Source organism: Leptonotus elevatus, chromosome 1 (genome assembly GCF_054856555.1).
Source record: "Leptonotus elevatus isolate MCC_2025b chromosome 1, RoL_Lele_1.0, whole genome shotgun sequence".
In the NCBI taxonomy this organism is placed as follows: Eukaryota; Metazoa; Chordata; class Actinopteri; order Syngnathiformes; family Syngnathidae; genus Leptonotus; species Leptonotus elevatus.
This window is the reverse complement of record NC_141239.1, coordinates 12936617-12959982: the sequence shown is the minus strand read 5'-3', so window position 1 is coordinate 12959982 and position 23366 is coordinate 12936617. Positions and strand designations below refer to the sequence as shown.

At 41.5% G+C, this 23366-nt stretch overlaps 1 protein-coding gene across 3 annotated transcripts in view; it reads left to right on the top strand.

Annotated features, from left to right (window-relative positions):
• Window positions 1-23366, top strand: part of LOC147180940 (receptor-type tyrosine-protein phosphatase F-like) — a 255476-nt gene that overhangs the window by 49283 nt on the left and 182827 nt on the right. The gene's annotated exons all lie outside the window — the stretch shown is intronic.

The window sequence follows — 23366 nt, the reverse complement described above, 5'->3', positions numbered from 1 at the left end:
GGGCCAAGTTGCGCTGAGTTTTTTTGTCATGCTGTGCCCCCAGAGAGTCTTTCTCATTCCTCCACTTGTATTATTTAGCTCCCTTTTTTTTTTTTTTTTTACTTAATTTAAATTGCCAATTAAGCTGGGAGTGTGTGACATGTAGACACATTTACATAGTCACTCAAAGGGGCACGGGGCGAGTATTTTAGTGGCGGACATATTTTCACAGCTTAAATTGGCCATGTAGCGTCACAATTTCAATATGTATCTGCATATGTGCTGCTGCACTGGTGGAATTAATCAATAGACTGTATACTGGCACGGAAAACCTACTTTAAATAATGTTTTTTCACATAGTCCTTTTTCATTGTCACTGTGTACACAGTACACCATTTACAGCACAATAAGAGCACAGTTTTACTAAGACCTCCAGCGATAAACGTGGCCTAGTTATAACCCTTTTTTAATATCATAAATCAACACTGTCAGACAAATGAGACAAAGTTTTTATTTAATGCTGTTCTCATAGCTCGTTCAGCCTTGTTTGCCAATTCCCCAGTGGGTTGTAAATCTTTAGAATGTAGGTCTAAATCGTGGGGGGGAAATCTAGGACAAAAACTCAGAATTAGCAGTTGGTTTGGGTTTTCATTCTTCCCGTTCATATTATCAATTGCTGATGAAAGGGAGGCCTCTATTTGCGCCATTAAGGTGTGTGAAGGTTACTACAATGCGTTCGCTCAGTTGCTACGCTAATGTAGCATTGTAGCATTTCACTCTTCAGGCATGATTAATTGATTTGCTGAAGGTGACAATTACCACAGGCGCAATCACTCATTTGAATGTAAGTTACAAGGCTTGTACATAAGCAACAGTTAGCAGAAGTGCATCCCATTCAAGTGGAGAAATTAAACATTTTCGGCTGCCTAACCTCTAAACCTGCTGAAACACCAGGCAATGACAGTTAGTTATTCGCTGTCTTCCAGCAGTTCTACATCACTGTTTTACATTGCAGCGATTCCATTCTATTCATTCAGCGATGGCAACACAACACAACACAACGGACTCCCGATATCATATTCCATCGCTAATTAAGGGCACCAAGAAACCGCTATTTGATTAGGCCGTCATTTCATGATATGGCTGACACCAGTCTCCGGTGTTAGCAGTTAGCCGCTAATTCAATGTAAACATTGACGTCTTTTGCAAGACGTGCAATGCATTCAAATGCATTCGGACATTTCATACTCACACAGAGAAAAGTCAATCAATGCATTAAAAATTGCAAATATGTAAACAATTTGGGCTTTCTATCAATCTATAAAAGCGTGAAATGACTTTGCTATTTTACCTAATTACAATCAATGGTACATCTCAGTGTTTTCCACACCATGTTAATACTTGGGCGGGCCATCCAAGTAAATTGGCGACCACCCAAGAGGTTTTAATTTTTTTTAAATTAAAAATAGATTTAAAAAAACAAAAAACAAAACAGAAAACCTGTCGCGACAGGATATACCGCATATAACGTTAGTTCGCCGACACTCACTTGTGTATCGTGAGGCTAGAGGAGACGTAGTAACAGGACTGAGACCCACCTCCTGTCCAACCCTCAACCATCCCCACCCACCCAGTCCACCCACCCAGGAAGATTTCAAATCTGTGGGAAACACTGCGATCTCGTCACTTATGTTTACAATACCCAATCTAATAATTAGGTTTCCATTCCCCATTCTAACAATTGATATGTAAATGAATAAAAAATAAAGATTAAACCTTCCTTTCTTATATTTAATTCTTATAACATTTGCCACCAATAACTGAAGGAATTTTACATTAGTCTCCTTTCAACAGCTGGCAAACACTCAACAGGTATAATATTTAGAGTAATAGTATAGCAGTTTTATTTTCACCAGTCATCTGAGCATCAATGTCAATTGTGTGGTTTTCCCAAGGGGAAAATGGTTGGAAAGCCTCATTATAATTGCTGGACTCTTTGTGTTGAACAAAATAATGTTCACATAAAAAAAATAAGCATTTTTTCCCCTCAACGTTTTCTTTTAAAGTTATATAATTATGTTTTGCCAGCCGCTGCTTGTTGCAGACAGTTCTTGTTACCGATACCGTCTTTTGGCCCCCGATTCTGATTCTGATTTTGCAGTATCGGTCGATGCGGATATCGTTCCGATACCCGGGTTGTTGTTTTTTTCAACATGAAAAAGGTGCCCTGCCATTGGTTCAGAGAATTCAAGGGCCAATAGGATATCTTAGCTTGGCACGCAGTGAACACGTCACACATCAGTGAATGTTGTGCACAAGTAAAACACAAGATGCTGCATCCAAAGTCCTATATTAGCATCAGAAATAATGGTATCGGCATGTTACTTGTTAGTACTTGCCGATGCCGATAGCACTGTTTTTATGCAGTATCGGGGCCTCTGCCAATACCGGTATCGGAACAACACTACTTGTTACAGTAAAATATCTTGCAAATATATCTTGAGTCACTGTCAATCTTTACGTCGTATGAACCTACGGTATGCAAATTGAGATGATTGTACATCAGCAAATATGGCCATGTTGTACCTCCCCAAAAATGGTGCGACCGAATCCTATGCAGTGCGACCAACTGAAAAAAATAGTTTAAAAGTTATTGTAGAGCCCTGCAGACACCACCGACCCTCCTTCCCTAGACAAAAAGAAGAAGCCGCGAAGCACATACACGGGTAGCTATAATACTTGGAAGCAGAGTCAGGTGTCAATCTTTATACAGCATTGATGTACTATTCAATATTCATCCATGCACATGGCAATGTGTGTAATAAGTACGTTTATTTAAAATATGTCTTGACATATCGTGCTTGACAACAAAGCCAGTTTTAGTGCTTTATGCTAATATTATATCATCATTTATTTACTTACAGCGCTACCTCTCCATCAGGTTTGATTGTGGAATTTCCCAAGTTTTAAGGTTTCGGCCTTTTCCACTTACTGTATATTCATTTAAAAACAAATATTTCCCCCCTCCCCATGTCCTAGATACGCTTGTCGGGTGTCCCGCCTGACTTAGAAAAAATAATAATAATCGAAAGAGCGGAGCACCAGGTAGGGAAGTCTGCGTCTTGTCCCAAGTTGCCCGAGTCAAATTGCCTCTTCTCCGGATAAGCTTGTTGGGTGTCCTGCAGGCAGCTTGGAGAAAGTGGACGTGTGTTTAGGCTGCATGGGCTTGTGTTTAGGCTGAAGAGGCGGAACAGGGGTGGATCCTCATTGGTATACGTTACAAAGTGATGACCCAGTCATTTTCTTGGGCTGGGAGGGGCTGGTGCTTTAAGAATGAGCTGGAATGCGGTACCGCACTAATGCTATTTTTAGACTGTGAGGTCACGTGACTTCAGCAGTTTGAACCGGAAGGAGGTCAAAAATGAAAAATTGACGACCTATGCTAGTAGTGCTTGTTTTGTTCTCGTTTATCTCCGGGAAAAAAACATGCCAAGTAAACACAGCTGTTATGGAACTTGCAGAAACGATTCCAGACACTACGGCCGTCCACATATGAAGGATGTATTCTTTATTCGTTGTGTTCAACTTGTGCGGATGTCTAAAAGAGCTGTTTAACACCAGCAAAGTGAGCCTTTCACCTTCATGTGTAGTAAACATTTTGTTGGGGGCCATGCATGCATGCTCCTACGATGACAATCCCGCTCTTGCCGGCCACCGCCGTCCCGAAGAGGTAAGCGATTGTCTTTATTTTATTTTTATTTTTGGCCGTTTGGCACTACCCTGACTGCCGGACGACAATAATGAACGCTGAGGAAAAATGCTAAAATGGCGTTGCCACTGTTGTTCGGACCTGTCTTGCTTACCGCCTGTTTTTTTTTTTTTTTGCTTTTTGTGCAGCTGTGACGTGTATGAAAATGTATCTTTATGGCCTTTTCTGAATTAAGGAAACAGGTTTATAAGCGGGAAGGATATAATAATTGAAAGAATTGAGGTATAGCGAGTTTTGTTAAAGTACCACTGATTGTCACACCCAACTAAGTGGGGCAAAATTCGTTCTCCGCATTTGACACATCCCCTGAGGGAGCGGTGAGCAGCAGGGATTGCGCTCGGGAATCATTTGGTGATCTAACCCCCCAATTCCAACCCAAGAATTTCTAAGTAGAATTGTGATCGCTACACACAAAAAAGCAATAAAAATGTACCCCCAACAACTATCAAAGACGAAAGACAACCAGATATGACAGATAGGGCATATGGTGGTAAAGGAAGGATAGCTTGTTGAAACTGGAAAAGTGTCAGTTGCGTAAGACAATGTTTTGAAGGAGAGAAGAAAAAAAACTTTACCTACCTTTGGATCAGGTCGGCTCTTATCTCAGCCCTCTACACTCAAGCCATCTCTTCAACTGAACATTAGCATGTTCTTCGACGTCTATACCAATGAATTTGGCACCAGGGATATCATTCTCGGACAGAATTTGTAGATTTAGCGCTTTAGACATCTTGCTAGTAGACTGTTTACATGCGTCTAGCATGACTGGCCGGCCGAGTTTGACCCCCTCCAAAAAGTTGCTTTTGAATTATAAGAACCCTTTAAAATCTTAACACCCATAGGCATAGTAGCCAAAAGGCAAAAGTCTGGTGGAACGCAAATTGTTGTTAAAAACATTTCACATAATGTAAAAATATCTGAAAGACTTTCCAAGGAACTGGTTTACAAAATTAGGTAAGAATCTGAACTTAGATTCTGTAGGCATTGCAGTTTTGCTTTGCAACAAAGATTTACTGTTTATGATCATGAGCCTGTTACTGCTCAATGTCAGTTTACTAAACCAAATTATAATGCTGTATACAAAGCTTGGTGGTCATTTCTTTCCCACTCTGCAGTTTCATATGAATGGTGTTTTTCCCTCTCTGCCTTTTATTCACACCTCAAAGAGCTCTCTACTCCAAGATACATTGTAAGATTCAGCAGTGATGAGCCACAGTGGGCTTTGAATGTTCCTCTAGGCTCTCTTAAGCCGAGATCTGTACTACCTTGTTCATTCACCCCCCTGGTGGATCTCTCTTTTCTAAAGACCAGACACTTTCAGCGTGGATTTAATGTGTCAGAAACTCCAGAGGTAAGTATTACAACGTGCAACTCAAACATTACATCTAATGGGGAGGCTGGAAGTGTCTTTTCTTCGCCCATTAGCAAGCTCGTGAAGCCACTCGTCTTTATTCCATGAATGTATCAGGCAGCGATGCTATAAAAAGAAGCTTTGTGTTGAATTTTTCATACTCGTAATTATTTTGGGCCTCACTTGCAGTCCATTTGTCAAGACCCCCTACCCCACCAACCCCCCTTTTCCCCCTCACTGCACCTTCTTAATGGAGACGAGTGATCGGGAGTTCTTGTGAGGCTCTGCTTAACATTATGGACATATATGTCATTATCACCTCCCACATTTAGAAACAGCCTTGCTCCTGAGTACCAGTAACCTTTGGTGGGCAAAAATGTGTGTTTATCCCAGGTCTTGTTCCTTTTTTCCTCCATTGCTACCATTTTCTTTGGCTAACACTGGGCTATTATCTTGCAGTTTGTCAAGCCACCGTCCAAAAAAAGCACCCCATGTTGAAGCGAAATGGCATGAGTGATGGATTACTCCCTTCACTAGGCATGCTTTTCATCTCTCACGTGAAATGTCCACCACCGTGTGAGGATTAGCTGGGTATTAAGAATGTGTTTTTACTTGTTTTTATTTTCTTTAGGAGTTCAATAGTTCATGCTGAAAAGGATGGAAAAGGCTTAATATTGCTTGGCAAGTTCACATGCACAAGCAAGATTGAGCTTGCTTGATTTTTTTCAATAATATAGTGATCTGTTTTGGGTTTAAAGTCATGGTCGGGTTCACATTGGGTACATTAAGACTGCGTTTCCCAACCTTCATTGAGCCAAAGCACATATTTACAAGAAACAAAAAATAAATAAATCACAAAGTACACCACCAAACAAAAAGATCTCGTCTTAATTTATTCACAAAGTCACTTATTTATTGTGTCATCTGGCTTTGTTTAGTTGAACAGAAAGCTGATACACTGGAAATACAGAACAGTACACACACACACGCACACCCGCACACGCACACACACACAAATGCTTAAATGCTAATTTTCAGTTGAATAAAGTGAAATTGAACAATTTTCCTTGTCACACCTGATGTACTGTACATATATATATGTGAGAAAGGTTGTTTTTGTCACTAGAAAACCATATCGCCAACCGTGACGTCTCCTGGCTGAGCTATGCTGTATTTGTTGATGGGGTAGACTGGTGATTACACTTCCTATACTGACTATGTTCCGTGTGGGAACTTGGTACACTTCTGTACTGCATCAAATATTGTGGCCACAATGTAACAGTATCACTCTGCAAACACCTTCTTCTTCCCTTTCTGTTACCCATTGTCAAAGGTTGAGTACTGTACTTTTTTCTTGTTTTACTTAGTGTCATTGTAGATTTGTTTAAATTCTATTGACTCTACTATGACCATTAACTCTTTGACTGCCAGACGTTTTCAGAAAAGGGATGCCGCCAGTGCCAGCCGATTTAAGCATTTTGACTGATTTTCAAGGTCCACAGAAAATGTTCTGTTTGGACTATGGAAACACACGTACTACCAAATGAAAGATTGGACTTTCATCTTTCATCAGAAAAAAAGAGTTTGTTTCTACCTTATTCCGTTCTTTAGTAATCAACAATAGAAAATGGTTAGTTTGACCCAATTTCGCCTGTGTTGGACCAAAATACGGAGAAATCAAGCTTTTAGTGAAACGATATTATTTCATGCATTCTAGTGAATTTGACACTTCTTTTTGTCCATGAATGATGCCACAAACACCTAAATAGTGCTTTACTTCTATAAAACACTACCACCAAGAATGAAAAAGTGTTTTTTGATAGCAAAATACGTTTATTTACATTCAACAGTGTAACAATTTGACAACAATTTGGCAAACTATTTACAAATGTGTGCAACTGTGGTGCTATTTACAAATATGTGGATGTTTCAACGACAGTTTTTCTTTTTGTAACACTCTCCTGCGTGCAAAGAGACGCAACAGCATTTGCACAACAGATTGCCTCTTCGCGTGCGCCACTTTCTTGCCGGCCGTTTTTTTCCGGGGAATAGCAAGTATATACTGCAGTGTGTCATCAAGTCTAATATCAGGATCATGCTACGGTTACGTTACGGTGGTGTTACGTCTCGCTTCCCCGTGTCCTTCAGTTGCTATACCGGGTGGTAGGAGATGTTCTGATCCATTTTATCCACTCCATTCATGGTGGCATCGTAGTCCAGAAACAGTGTCTTCTCCGTGATCAGACTGTACCCGCTCCTCCGATGAATATGCATTGGACTCGGGGTACTCTTCATTGTCCGATCGAATGTCCGCTTGTGCAGCTCCGCGTTTTCCGGCCTTAGCAGCGCTAGCCGCGCTAGCCGCGCTAGCCGCGCTTTGCCGGTGAGGCTTACTACGTGTTCATAACAGTCACGTTGGCGTAGAGCTCGGAGTCATCTTCATCATCATCATCAATCTGCATTGGTCGATGCCAACTCTCCATCGCCCGATCGAATGTCCGATTGTGTAGAAGTACCCGGCCGGCTATTGTGCGCGTTTTCCGGCCTTAGCAGCGCTAGCCGCGCTAGCCGCGCTTAGCCGTGAGGCTTACTACGTGTTCATAACAGTCACGCCAAAGCTTCCAACTTTGGCGTAGAGCTCGTTGTCATCATCATCGTTGACATCAATGCGCTTTTTAGTATTGATTGATGCTTTCCGTCTTTGAAAAAAATGCTCAAGCGTGAGCTGCTTGCAACCGGTTGCTTGGTCAAGCCATTGTGGCTTGGATCAGCCATTGTCTCCTCAACACTCTAGCTCCGCCTCACGTCTTCTACTGACGCCCACGGTGGGCGGCCCATCCAACCTTGTGCAAAGAGAGTCATCGCTGCCCTCTAGGGGCCAAAACGAGTCTTTGACTAATCAGATCTGCCTGATACTTTCAGCACAGCTGCCCAAGGCTTTCCTGCACCCGTTTTTGAAAAAAAACAAAAAAAACATAGGGGACGTCTTTTAACGTCCTCGGCGCCCTTCCCTAGGTTTATGCTAAACGTTTTATAACGTTTATGGCAGTCAAAGAGTTAAGAATGTTAAGATGTGACTTAAAGCATTGCCTGTGCCGGTAATAAAGGTTTTTATTATAGACTGTAAAGAGTTTACATTATTTCCTGTGGGAAATGTGTTTTGAAATGAATGTGAAAGTTCAACACTCCAGGGAAAAATGTCAAGCCCGAGATGTGTTGTGATGCAAGACTTGCTAACGGGTCTCCAATGTTGAAGTTAATTAATGCCTGTAACTTTTCCAGTGTGCTAATGAAACATGATTGAAAAAACACAAGGCATCATCAGAACACAGCCTATATTGAAAACAAGCCCAGAAAGAGTTTTGGGGGGATGCGAGCCGCAGCATGGTGGGTTCTTTGCTTCAGTTGAAGTGGAATACGTAAGTGACAGGGAGAAGGTGTGATGTTGGAGAGTGTTAAAGCAGCAGTTGACACTTTCCACTGTAGCCAGTCAGGCAACTTGTCTTCTTGAGTGCCGGCATCTTATCGTCTGCGCGAGGCAGAAATATATCGAGGGGGAAGCATCCGGAAGGCAGGCTTGTCAGAGACTGAGAGCGTCGACATTTGACTGAGGCGGCTGCGCTCCCTCGGGCTCGAACCTACCGCTAAAAGCTTCCCTCGTTTCTCTTCCTGAGCAAAGCCAAGATGCGACACAAGCCAGTGACCCATGTTTGCATTCAATCAGAATGCATTGCTACTACTTTTGTTTGCACAATGCTGTCAAAGGTTTCATTTGTCAACCCAGTGTGTAGGCTTCTTGCATTAGAGGTAATGTAGAATACACAATCAAACTTTTCTGCCTACCTGTCTCTCCCTAGCCACTTTCTCCACCTCTTCCACGGCCATTTTGTGGCGTTCCCAAGCCATTTGGGAGACATAGTCTCTCCAACGCGTCCTGCATCGTCCCAAGGGCCCCTTCTTGGTGTGACGTGCCCACCAGAAAGGCGTCCAGGAGGCTTCCTAACTTAATGCCGAGCCACCTCATTTGGCTCCTCACAATGCGCAGGAGCAACGGCTCTTCTCTGTGCCCCTCTGAAATGACCAAACTTCTCACTCAATATCTCCTGCCACTTGCTTTAGTGTTCTTGTTTCTTCAGTCACGAACAACAGCTCGTGACAGCAGGTGATGGTAGGACCATAGACCGACTGTTAAATTCTGAGCTTTTGCCTTAAATTTTAATATTTGCAGCTTGAGGGTAGAATCTCATCCCCCGACCCAAAGAGGGCGTGCCACCCTTTCCCTACTGATGACCATGGTCTCAGATTTGAAGGTGCTGATTCTCAGGGCCAGTCTCAACTAGTAGAACAGAAGTTGAGCCATTATGCTATTATTCTTCCCAATACAACACTGGCATCAAAACAGAAATTCACTTTTTGAACCTGGGGCTGTTCGAGTAAAGTTCAGGCTAAAACACAATGACTTATTCCGTTTTATATAGTATTTACTTTTGTGTTTGATCTGTTTTGGTTTGTTGTTCAACGTGGACACTTTGACATACTTCACTGAATATTTTGATCTGTTTCAAATTGTATGACCTCTGGGGTTTGAGGTATCACAGTAGTTTAGGCACTTAGAACCTGCAGTGTAAAAATAGCTTAATCGTCAATTTAGTAGTACCTTGGGGGTCGACTGGTATTTATTCAGATATATTAATTTATTTTGTTTGGTTGAGAGTTTCCATACTAAATATATTGGCTAATGGACAGCAATTATATATAACCTTGCCCTCTAGCCTAACATCTCACTCTCTAAAGAAACACAGTGCAACTTGGCTTCTGGCTAGTGAACATCATCGCTAGCAATATTTGCTTTTGGCAGTAAGTCAGACTTGTTTGAAATGGTTTGAAAGTTGGATGGGACAAGCACAACTTCCAGTGGAATTTAAACAGCCTTTCCTGAGCTCTGCAGATGGAGCCAAAGCAATAACAAATGCCATTGGTGTTTTTATAGCCTAATAATTCACCATGTTTAAACTGTTACTGTTGCACTTGTCTGAATCCTTCATTTCCTATACAGAAGACAAACTATTGATGTTGCACTTTTCTAATAAAATTTTACATGTTATGTACATGTATTACAATATTTTTTTTAAATTAATTTTATAGTCACATTTTTTTTCTGAAACTTTCATTTAGAATTTACTGCTGATATTGTTTCATTTTAGATTTCATTTGTAGGTTGTTTTGTAGTTATGAACGGCAAGCAATTATAAATAGTATATGGTAAATGTTGTTACGCAGCAGAAGAAGACTTGATCAGTAACCGACACACTTTTTTATTTTTATTTATTTTTTTAATATATTTTTTACAGTATGTATGTATGTATGTATGTCCTACTATTGTTTTTCCATGAACATTTTTATTGCAATTACGACTTAATAATAATGCATCGGATTTAAATAGCGCTTTTCTAGACACTCAAAGACGCTTTACAATGGAATGGATCCATTATTCACGCACTCACACATTCACACTGTGGTGGCGGTAAGTTACTTAAGTTGCCACAGCTGCGCTGGCGCAGGCTGACGGAAGTGTGGCTGCCAGTGTGCGGCTACGGCCCCTCCGACCACCACTAAACATTTGCACCTTCCATACACCAGTGTCAGTAGCACTGGAGGCAATGTGTGTGAAGTGCCTTGCCCAAGGACACATGACTTGGGGACAGCGGGGATTGAACACCCGACCTTCTGGTTACTGAACGACCATCTCTTCGTCCTGACCCTCAGCCGCCACAATTTTTTTTGTGTTTCAGTAGGTTGGGGATCTTTGTTGGCAGCATTCAAATTTGCATAGAAGTTCAGGAGCGGAATGCTGCAGAAAGCCTGCAAAAGACAAAACAACTTTTTGTGCCCAATGGGAACCGAATCGTGACCTTAAAACAGAGTTAAGTACTGAACCATGATGTTTGGCGTACTGTTCCCGCCTCTCTTAGTAACTGTTGTGTATCGGTGCTGAGCTTCTGTACATCAAATCAGTGTGAAAACTAGAAGGCGATTGAGCCCCTGCTTGGCTTTGGGAGTAGGAGGTGTATGCCATTTAAGGTCACTCGCTAAGATGCGTTTGGATAAATGGGAACCAACATCCATATCATCGATCGTTAACTTAGCCTTTGAAGCTGTATAGTGTTGCCCCGGAGCCTTTGTCTCGAATGCTGGATGTATGCTTCGCCGCCCATTGGGAGTACACTTAAAGCGGGGGAGCAGCCATTATCTCTGCAATACAGCTGTGCAAACAAGAGGTGCGTGGTGTGAAATGATGTTAAGCCACTTTTGTCATCTGTAATACTTAGTTTACCTCAAAAAGTACGGCCCGCCTTGAACATGCAACATGATGCGTCGGATGCAAGCCATTCAGTCTCCATGGGGAGCAGAGAGAGGGGGGACAAGAGGGCAGGGAGGGGGTCTCGGTGCCTCGGCGGTGCTTCATTTCCTCGTTTTAATTGGGCTATCTAAATGCATCCCCAGTTTGTCAATACCCGCTGGGGTGCCTGATAAAAATGATTTGTCTTGTGCATTCGGCAGCATGCTCAACGTTGTTTCCCTCGGAGGGCGCTCGCCCCGTCGGCTGTCAGCGGCAGAGTGTAATTTAGCGTGCTCGTTGCTTTTGATTTTCAATGAGTAGTGGGTAAAGATGTGCACCACTCCGTCCCGTCCTCCCCAACCTCGTCTTCTTCTCATCTTGTTTCCTTTCCCCTACACTCTTTAACCTGTAACCCTTGAGTGAATATAAGCAAACGAGGCACGCCCACCTCTGTGGAGGGGGAACAATGACACATAATATGCATATTTGTAGAGGCTCAGCCGCCGTGAAGCCCGGTTTCTACCCTGGCACTTTTTTACCAATGTCCTTGTCTTTTCTCACACATCCTGTCACAATGTGAACTTTCCTGAATGGTGCTGGAGCAGACAAATTCAAGGTTCAAGTGCATCTTTGATCTTCTGGATCGTGGTAAAAAAAAAAATTAATAATTTCATCTATATTTCTTTCATGGGTTTGTTAGGTTAGCAAAGAATACTCAGTCAGACTGTATACCATCACCAAGGCATTTTATTCTCTACCCCACCAGAGATTATTTAAAACCTTTCCCAGGAGATTTAATAACATCTTTCAATGGGTTTTGTCAAAACACACCCAAAAAGTCGACTTTAAGAACACTTTTTACCCTCGCTAAAATTTGCCTATTATTAGGGAACAGTCCCCTTTCATGCAGATGAGCCACTACTCGCCCGTGCCTGTGCAACAAGGTCAATGTCAAATATGGCTTTTGATATCATGACAAATAGGGATGGTGCTGGGAGCTGGCTTTTTTCAGCCCCAGAACTATAAAAGTGAGGGCAAATAGCCAGTTCCCTGCTAGTTCCAATAAAACCGGAATTGAGCAAGATACTGACTGGACCTAATTTGATCTGGAAAATGGTTGGGTCAACAATTTTAAATGTTATGCCTGTTCAGTATTTTTTAGTGGCAAATCTTTGTGTGATCAAGCGAGATGAGCCGAGTGATGGACTCCATGATTGTCTGGTGAAACAGAACAATAGCCAATTAGGAAGCTCACACTCTTGCCGGAAACATATACAAAAGCATAAAACTAATCAGTCACCATAATAAAAATGCCAAGAAGAGTTTGCAACCGCAATGCAGTTACCAGACAAGCCAACAGCTAGTCTTGCTTCTTTGATTTCTTCTTCTATTAATACTTGTACTGTACTTTAGTACTAGTATTTTCAGGTAGTCTGTATTCCCTGCGGCACAACACACGTTGTGATTTGAAGCACATCTTACACTATAGTTGAATATAAGTGGCTAATAAAAGACTTGATTAAAAAATAATAAATCTTGTGATCTTGCGATATTTTAGGGAATTCTTAGACTGAGTTTTTCAGGGAATAGGTGAATTTGTGAAATGAAAATTGTGCTTCTCAATCAACAGTTAGTATTATGCTGCTTTCGAGGATGGTCGGAAGTTGGACTTATCCGAGTTAGCTTTTCGCATTTCCGACTTGAAAGCGTTCGAGATGAAAGTAAACAAAATGGTGAATAGTGCTAAATTGTTTTTTGTTTTGGTCCCCAGAACACATTTTGACCTCCAGAAAACTTGCCATCTCGTAATTTTGCTTCATTTATTATTTTTATCTTATTTCATAAGCATTCCATACAGTTTAGTAGTTCACCGTATAATTTCATGCAGGCATTTGGTGGCATACTGTCCCGTACGTTGTGTTACGTGAAGTTATGTCAAATATTTATGAATAAAGAACACTATCTAGTTTTATACTCAAGTAAATTATGTTTTTCCATTCACGGCATACGTTTCCATAGGGTCGCCATTGTAGAGTGACGTCACATTGAAGTCGGGGTACTTTTTTTCCACGAATTCTCAAGTGGGATTTCCAAGTTCATGGGGGCGTTCCCGTACATACTTCCTGGTTTGAAGTCAAATGCAGCATTAGTATTGATTTTACGGGTACTGAGTTGGTCCTTCATTCAGGGTTGATGGTTTAAAATGCAAATGACTCGTGGTAGTTTTGTCCCAAAGTTTAACCACTGGGAATTATTAAGTGGGAATCGATCTTAATTAATACATCTCTCCCAATAGCTTATCTCATTGTCAATCACGATCTGACCCTTATCTCTAGGAGCTACATTCTTCTTCTGTGGCAGCCTTGAGGGAAATTAGCTAACAAGTTGACAAGAGCAGTAGCCAAGCGTCAGTAAATAGCAGTTCTGGCGGGCCGAGGAGAGGGGGGGGATAACAGGTGTTGCCCAGCTGTGTCTTTGGCCGTGATGACATAGCACTCATGTTAGGACATCAGCAACAGCAGCAATACACTAACTTTCACAACTTGCCGTTTATGACACAGGTCAGCGTTTTTCTGCCTGGCACGCAGCTACAATTGCGGCGGAAGAAACAAAAATAGCTCATTCGAGTCATGTACACGTCAAGAACTTTTATGTTATTGGCCTAACACAGTGGTGATGAATGAAGCGTGATTGTTGTTGTTTTTTTTTGCAGTAGAATAAAATGAATGATATAAAGCTTTTTCCTTCTGTCAGCCGCTCGCCGTCGTCCGACCCCAGCCTGACTCTCTAGGAAGCTTTATTCCCTGAACCGTGAGAAAGTGTTTTGGCAGACTGGACTTGTTAGGCTTGCACAGACAGTGATATTGATAAAGATTCACCCCCGTCTTGCTGCCTCCAGCATACTCTCTTCACATCAGAGGATGACTGTAGCCCTCCACTGCCGAGCAGAGCTGTCTGGCTCGATCCAGGTGTTCATCAGCCTTGGTGAGCTTTCAAGCATCGTTTCCCCACCGGCTTGAATCGCACTAGTGAGGCCGCCGGGCTCCCTTCAGATTGAAAAGGTTGTTACCCCTTTTTCAGTGTTGTGGAATGAGTGGGGGATGGGTGCTTGTCACAATGTTATAAATTCATTCTTTGTAGAGGGGGATGGTGGTGGTGTCGGTGGTGGTCTAGGCAAGCCTATTCAAACGTGGGGGGGGGTGGGGGAGTAGTACTGAAAGGGCTTCACCCGAGGCAACAGTTTTCATTTTGCATTTAGCAATGATTGTGGCGGTCCTTGTGTGTTGTTTTTCTTGTCAGTAAAGTCACCAGTGATCACAATCATTGCTTGTCCAAAGACAATAAATTTGTGTGTTAAATTTCTAAACCGTTAAATTAAGGGAAAGTACACTTTTCAAAGTAATTGTTTTTCCCCCCATAGTTAACTGCAGTACTGCTCTTGCAACGGCAAGGCTGTAGAAATATACAGAGTATTTATTCACTGACGTCACGGGATTGCGAGCCCGTCCCTCATGTTGTGGCAATTATCCAGTGAAGTCAGCTTTGCTTCTATTGAGTTTACACCAAATGTTCTTTTGTTATTGACGAATGTCACCCTCAGCTTCCTCTAACGTTACTTGTGTAAGCAAGACATATGCGGAAAATTTTGCAGCGGTACACGTTGAAACGTTTGGTTAGTGGAATCGATTGGATTACAAACATTTGCCGATACTCCCCGGACCGGATTACTTGGAAATGTATGCTCTTAGGTAGGATCACAGACATTCTTGCGTCTTCTGTACTTTTGTATTTTATTGGTTGCTATGGTCATTTAAATTGTGAATTCGAGGTGAAGAATCTCAGGTTATTTTTAAACCAAGTTAAGAATTTCCCCGAAGTTTCCCCGAATGCGCTACCTACGCTAGCTGTGCTAGCATGTTACAACATTGTTGATTCATCACTTATTTTCATACACTTTAGCAACAATTTTAACTTTTGGTTTGCTGGGAAAGGAAAATAAGTGACCTTAAGGAGGGTATTTGGAGAGATTTCAAAGTCGAACATCTTGACCACAAATCTATTTTTAGCCAGAGCTAGCCACGGCTAACGGCTCACATATATCACGCTCACATTATGGTAAAAGCATTTTTACCATCTTACAATGACACTTACCTTAATCAAAATGGTCAGAACACACTTTGGTCGACTTTGTCGGTTGGAAATCCTTTCGATGTTCCATGGAACGGCACACAATTCGAGAATCAAGAACACATCTGTCGAGGAAGGAAACATCTGTACTTGCTCCTGCACTCACTCATGACTTCTAACTATTTTGTTGACACTGGGATTTTTAACTACATTGTTGCAATATGCCTGGCGGAAAAAGAGCTGACGAAATTGAGGAGATAAAATCTTCTCTTGCAAAATTCAAAGAAATGGTCACCGAAATACTTGAAATAAAAAAGAGCATTGAGCCACTTCTGCAGGAAATTCAGCAGTTGAAGAAAGAGACACAAGAAAAAGATCGGCGCATTGTCACCTTGGAACAAAGTGGATGATTTGGAACAGAACCTTCGAATCAACAATGTGATAGTTACAGGTATCCAGATTAAACCGCGCCGTGGCCCTCGGGCGAGAGCTGCGGCCAGCACAAGTGCAGTTGATTCTGACCAAGCTTCAGCGAACAAGACTGTGGAACAGCAAGTGACAACTCAACTCAGAGTATTGGGATTAATTGTGGATCCAGCGCACATTCAGATGGGCTCTTCGCTTCCAAATGGGGGGACACGGCCACCGGCAGTTCTGATCAGGTTTGTTGACAGAAAGAAAAAGATTGCTCTTTTGAGAGGTAGCTACAAACTTAAAGGTAAACATATCTACGTCAATGAAAATCTCACAAAACGAAATGCTGACATTGCCAGAAGGGCAAGAATGGATTTATCGAGAACACATGGACAAAAGACTGTCGGATCTTCATCCAAATAAAACAAGACTCATCTGCTCAGAAGAAAAGACGGATCGTGAAAAGAGTGGAAGAATTGGCGGAGTTTGAGAGACAAGAACTGCTATCAGTAACTCACATAATTAAATTATGGATTATGTCTTACCCAAATGAAATTATTGTAACATATTACTAATTAACCCAAAATCGGAGCTGTCATGATTTGAATAATGTGAATATAGCATATGATTACTTGCTGACACTGCCATGGTTAACTCTTGTTTATACACCTGCATTGATAACATGTATTGCTGTTCCTGTAAGAATGTAAACATTGTCGGGCTCTATTTCTGTTTGGACATTTGTTGTAACATACAAGGCTGTCGTGATAAAGTTGTATTATAGCTGCAATGTATATGCTGTAAATAGTTACAATGGGGTTGGTGAACATGGTTCCGGGATGCGGCTGGTGGGGACTACTCTGCGGGTTGGGCTGGCCTTGGTGAGCGCTCAGGAGTATCAAGACCTAAGCATCATCGGATGCTGGCAACAGTGATGGCTGAACTGACCAGAATGGAGTGAACATTGCTGTAGACGCAATGGACAGAATGCAAGCCGATCTACTCTTCTGGAAGCCACAACATGCGTGAAAGCTGATCCAAGGTCAGCGAAGACGCTACTGGTGAACGAGCATGCGCTCGCCTTGGCTGCTCGCCTGGTTAGGTGGGCCTGTTGGTGGCGTCCGGGAACCGATTTACCAATTCCAAATGATTGGTACTAGCTGCAACTTACACACAGACATTACTCAAGGTGAACTGAGCGAGGAGTGTGCAGACTTAAGTCTGGGATTGATAACGATATGAATCAATGACCTTCATAAACAATGTATATGACTGATGCGTATAGTATAAGAATCGATGGGGACGGGTTACTAATAAGCCATGGCTTCTACCCGTCAGCCCTTCGTTCGGATGTCAATGTTGCAAATGATATGATGTGGTCGCTGTAACCTGTAATAATGTGTCCGAAAGGAAAAAATGAATAAAACAAACAATGTGGGGCAAATGACGGCATGTGAATACTATCTAGAAGTTTCATTTCACATCTTTGTTCGCCCAATTTTGCACCCGTGAACGGCACACGTGTGCACCATTGTGAAGTGGTTCGTGATGCGGTTCATGAAAATCCGGAATGAATGAACAAATGAAGGAATCAAAGTAACTTATAGTAAGCAACACAAGCGCTCCTCAGCATTTGGTTGCGTTGTTTCACTGGCTGTTTGCCCCACGAAAGGCATGCTGGGTCCATAGGTGGGGGTCGGTGACGTAATGTGAATACTATGTATAGCCTGGACAGTGACATGCACCGCTGCCGTCAATGTACAATGCAAATATGCAATACAACATTCAGTAATTTAATATTTTCAAAATCAGGTTTCTGCGGCTCTTTAAAAATATTAAAAATAATTACATTAATTTTGCAAAAATTAAGGCCTTAAAGGATCTATGTGCAGTTTGTCACTTTTTTACTCGCGACTGCCACCTCTGGCCCAAAACTTAACTGCAGCATCTGTGTCAGGCTCGTTCATGGTTCGTGCACGAGTACGATATTAAAGCGACAGCCACAGTTGAAAAACGAAGACATGACTTCAAATGAGGTCGAAAAAACTCCCCTCGCCTCCCCAAAGAAACTGTAGAGTGTGCGAGTCCGCATACTCTACTATAAAGGGAAGATAAAAGCTGATAGATGCAGTCAGAGTAAAACAGTCAGGGCTCTTCGTACTCATCTGGGCATTGGTGGGGCATGCATGATGTAGAAAAGCTATAATATTACCTTTAAATGCACCTTTAAATGGCATTTAAAAAAAAAAATACAATGTCCAGAGGCATTAAAATATTGAATACAATTTATGGAAAAAGTAAAACAGTGTTATTCACACTTTATTTAAATTATGCGAAAACTTAATAATGGCTATTTGGTCTATGGCCGGTGTCAGAACACCGGATGTTTGGAATGTTACAGCCTGTGAACAGGTTCATGCTGTGTTGAAAACACAAAGAAGAATGAATACCGGTACATTTCGGGAAAATGGGGAAATGCAAGTTTCAGCAGAAGTGGCTGACTAAGGAACTTGTCAAAACCTGGTTAAATCCCGTTGACATTAAAACCAGAGAAGCTTTCGGCAGCATGTGCAAAAAAGACCTTCAAATTTAACACAATGGGTGCCAGTGTGGCAAAATCACCAAGCTAGGTTCAAAAGGGTCTGCATGGGCATTGGGCACTCCCAGACTCCTTTGATAGCCAAAGGGCAAGTGTATGAGCTCTTGTTCTTTAGTGACCCCAAGTGTCCCTAATGACAATGCAAATCCATAGAAAAATAAAGAAAACACAAGCTTAAAAAATTGTGCGAAGGAGTCACTATAACACAATTTAACAAAAATAAACGTGACAAAAAATATATATGCATTTGTGGGGACTGGTAGCTAGTCCATGAGTTTTTTTTTTATTGTTCCTGTCACCACTGTCCAACATGAAACACTAATTTAAGAAAGTGCAACAGTGACAGTTTGAACAAATTGAATTATTATCCTATAATGACAGCAATGGTATTAATTATTGCTTTGGCTCCATATGAAGTTCCTGGGACAGACTGATTCAATTCTGTTGGAAATTACACCGCTCTAGTTTAAAATCATTTTTCAAAAGAGTTGACAAGGTTTACATACAGTACTACCCAATTTGTGTCACGAGCCTCACTGCCTTTCGACTGAGCTACATTGTGGGCTTCCTCTCCCTTACTTTATACTATGTTCTGTGTGAGAACCTTGTACTTCTCTGTACCATACCAAATGAGTAACAGAGTATGAATTAATGTCCTGTTACATCATTATTGCAAGGGGTTCTCATTTTACGAATGTTCCAACACGTTTCAAGGTTACGAATGACATGGACTGCAATGAATTATTTTGTGCATATGTTGTCATGCGGCACAAGAAGGCACAAATAGTTACCACCCTAATTAGTATTTTGTTCTTTGCTACTGCATTAACGTGAGGTAATAAGACAATGGCACTTTCCAACTCCAAATTCGGATTGCGTTGCCGCCGTAAGAACGGAACTCTATTGGAAACCACCCATACATACATACTGTATGTATGTATCTTAACCAACAGTGTCGAATGTATGTTCCCTCTGATGACATAAAATATACTTTGTATCCAATTTGTTCAAAAACAAACAAACAGTGTGCAGTATTGTTGAGTTTCAGCCATTGTCCATTTGTGCAATTGAAAAGGGCTTCTCATTCCATCACAACACGATAGCACATTACGATTTCTACCCCATTACCCAATATTGCGGGAATGTTTGAGAGATTGTTACAATACGCAAGGATTGACGCCATTTTGAACACCAGTCGATAATCTTTCCTTTTATCGTTTATGGCGGTTTGTCAATTTGATTGTGAGTGAACATGACATTTGCGTTCAGTCGACACACCTACGCTTTTTACATCTACAGCAAACGTGTTCCTTTTCTTCTTTTCTCAGGGGTGCGTGGGTGATAATTGTTCTCCAGAAGTTTCTGCTGCACAGTCGCGTCTTTGTAATGCAATGGCAAGGTTCCAAAATTCTACACCGGTTGCCTTTCCCCCCCTCCATTTTTACCAGATAGTTTTGATGTACGATTTTAGGATTTTAAATGAGCTGGATTATATTGTCACGCAGAACAGGCACTGGAATTACAGTTTAATCAGATGACCCATATCCTGTTTTGTTCAAAGCCAGAGTAAAAAGTTTCTGATAAAACAATTGCTGCTCTTGCTGCATACGCACATCTGCAGCCTCCAGTGAAATTAAGCTGTCGCTCATTGTTAGCGACGCGGAGAAATGTAGAACACATTGCAGTTCGCCATTTTCCGCTTTGGAGTTTAAGCCTAGGAGACATTCGACATTACCGCTTAGCGGAAACCCATCATAAGCAGTTTGAATCTTTTAGTTGACTTCTTTAAAAATGCTGTATTTTGTCGGTAGTGCTGCACTGTTACTAGGATTGAGGAGAGACAAACAATTGGCCAAGCGAACCTGTTAGGGCAACTAACAGCTGTTTAGATAAAATGAAAACAAAAGGGAGAGATTTGTTCAAATAGGTTCTCAATCATCAGACATGCTTGGAAGGCAAGTCACATGACATGAAGACGTAATTAATTTCACAAGATACGTCCATCCAATTTTTATAACGTTTATCCTCACAAGTGTTGAAGGTGAGCAGCAAGCAGGAGCCTTCCTCATGTGAATTTGGGCGAGAGGCGGGGCGGGTACACCCTCGACTGGCTGCCAGAAAATCGCAGGGCACATATTGAAAAACAAACTATTACAGCCGTATTCATAGCTAAGAACAACTTAGTGTCTTTCATTTATCTAAGAAGCATTTTTTTTTAGAATGTGGGAGGAATCCAGACTACCCAGCAGCCCAGATTCAAACCCCAGACTTTCTGCTTACCACTCGTCCACTCTCCTGCCAATTCTCAACCTAAATAATAAAACTAACTTAACTAAAGTTTCAATAGATTTGTTGGCCTGGTGTGGTTCAACCACTGGGCTGTTGATATAACTTAAATATGGTGATTAGAACAGTCTTGAATGCATTATTAAATCCCCAATAATGCATGATATTATGAATGGCATCATCCGCAAGCATTTGTCTTGGTCGTGACTTGCAGTGTCAGCAATGTCACTGATTAAAAAAAAAAAAAATCATTACATGGACGGGGGAACATGGTTGAAGCATTGCCGGATTTGCCAAGTTACAGTCCACACAGTATTACTGGGATAAATGAGCAAACTTCCCTCAAGGTCCCGAGGCCGTGTGATCTATTAAGGCTCTGTCGTCTCGGATGGCGAAACTCACAGAGCAAGGGAATTTTGGGAGGGGAGAATAGTTGTGCTGACATCCTCCTCTCGGTGCCATCCCTCGTCCTTGTAGGACAGAGGAGGGAGGAAAAAAAGAGCACCCGGGGGCTGACTTGGCTGTTCCTTTGAGCTCCGTCATAAATCCCGCTGAACATTTTTGAACATCTGTTGTGGATGATTAGCTCCGTGGCTAGCAGAGTTTGACCACAGGGAGTTGGTACGAGTGTGTGTTTGGGGACCATGTGTGTGTTTGTGCGCACACTTGAAACCGTGCTGAATTTGTACTATTTTGCATATTTTTTCCCTTTCAACCACTGTTAATGCAAATGTGATTGTCAAGAGCAAAGTTATTGCATCATACAATTCTGCCAGTAGGGGGCATGTATTAATCTCTTCAAGTGGAATCATCATCACACACATGATGTTTGGACAAGCTCTGTCCTTCAATTGAGTTCTTAAGAGTTTTGTGAGTCATTAACTTTCGCCGCCATGCTCCCACACAACAATGATGAAAGCTGAAACGATTCCCAATTACCCTCTGTCTGGTATGTGCTTCAAATTTTGTAGCAATCGGACAAAATATGTTGGAATTTGTTTTTGAAGGACCACTGGTAATAACTAAATAGACATTAAGTCAAACCAAAATGGCAGACTACCCGTGTTGTTCCAGGCCTGGGTGTTTGACACTTTTTTTTTTATGTCTACTCTCATGATAGATATGCTTCAGGGACTGAATTTGCAAAAAAGTCGGTGTAAATGTGCAATTTCACCAAATGAACTCTAATAAGACCACTTCGAACCAGAATAGTGTACTTCCTGTCTTTTCAGGGATTGGTTCTTCAGACTTTTTTGTGAGGCTACTCATGATAGACATGTCTTTCAAATTTCATGTTCCTAAGTAAAACTGGCTTCTTGTGAATTTTCAACATTGCACGAATCGGAACTTTTCATCAAAATGATCTAAAAAATGGCCGCTGTTTCCCAAACATTTTTTGTGTGTCTACTCATGCCAAATTTCAAGTTGCTCATTGAAACTCACTTCAGTGACTGAATGTCAAGTGTCACGCATGCCTACAAAACACGATGTCGTGAGGCGGAGTGTTTATGGAAGTAAAATTGGCCCCACATATATTTTGGCTCATTTTTCAGAAAATCCATCTCAGACATGAGGAGATTGACAGAGGTGCGAGGAGAAATGAGATAGCTGCTGCTTGAGGTAATTTCATGGAAAATGTCTACTAATGATGACATAATGTCATTGATGCGTGCGGGTCAAAAATTAACCATCTGCGTGGCAAAATGATCAATAACACAAAAAATGTCTACTTTATGTTCCAAGAGGGATTAACGCCTTGGCAGATGCGAATACAATAGTTAGTGTTCTCTCCCAAGCACGTCTCGCTCCCGGTGTTTGGCTTTTGATGACGTATAGGTTGGATGAGCGCAAACTTCGAATCCATACTGCGGTCACATCAGATATATATCTGTTTTACAGTACATCCACATGCAAAACAATCTCGAGATGGATTTGGAAAAAAAAATCATACTTTTACTGTTTACATTGCATTGAAAAAAATCTGATATGTGTCATGTATAGGCAAAAAATAATAATAAATCTGAATTGACCTGCAGTGTAAACATAGCCTTAGATCATTTGCTTCCAAATTTGAACCATGTATAATAAAAAGAAAAGTGCACTGTTGGGAAGCATTTGACTAAAACTAAACTCTAAACTCTTTTATCATTGCCTTGTGGGTTGAGCATGCCAGTGAAGTCAAAAGGTTCGTAGGCACCCCTTTCTGGCAGAAATTCAAATCTTCACTATAGATACTCTGAAGTCTTGCAAGATTTGATAGGTTGTTTTTATTGCAACATGTATGAGATTGGCATGTTCCGCTTGGAATGTGTCAATGTCGCAATTTTGTTGACTTTCTACCATGAGCCAAAGGTATTTTTATGGTCTGCTTTATCATGTCAAGCCTGTGTACTGGCTAGATTTCATCAGCTCTCCTTCCATGTAAGTGAGCCAACAGATTGACAGACTGACAATTTTCTTCAAATTACATATATTTATAAAAAACAAAAACATATCACGC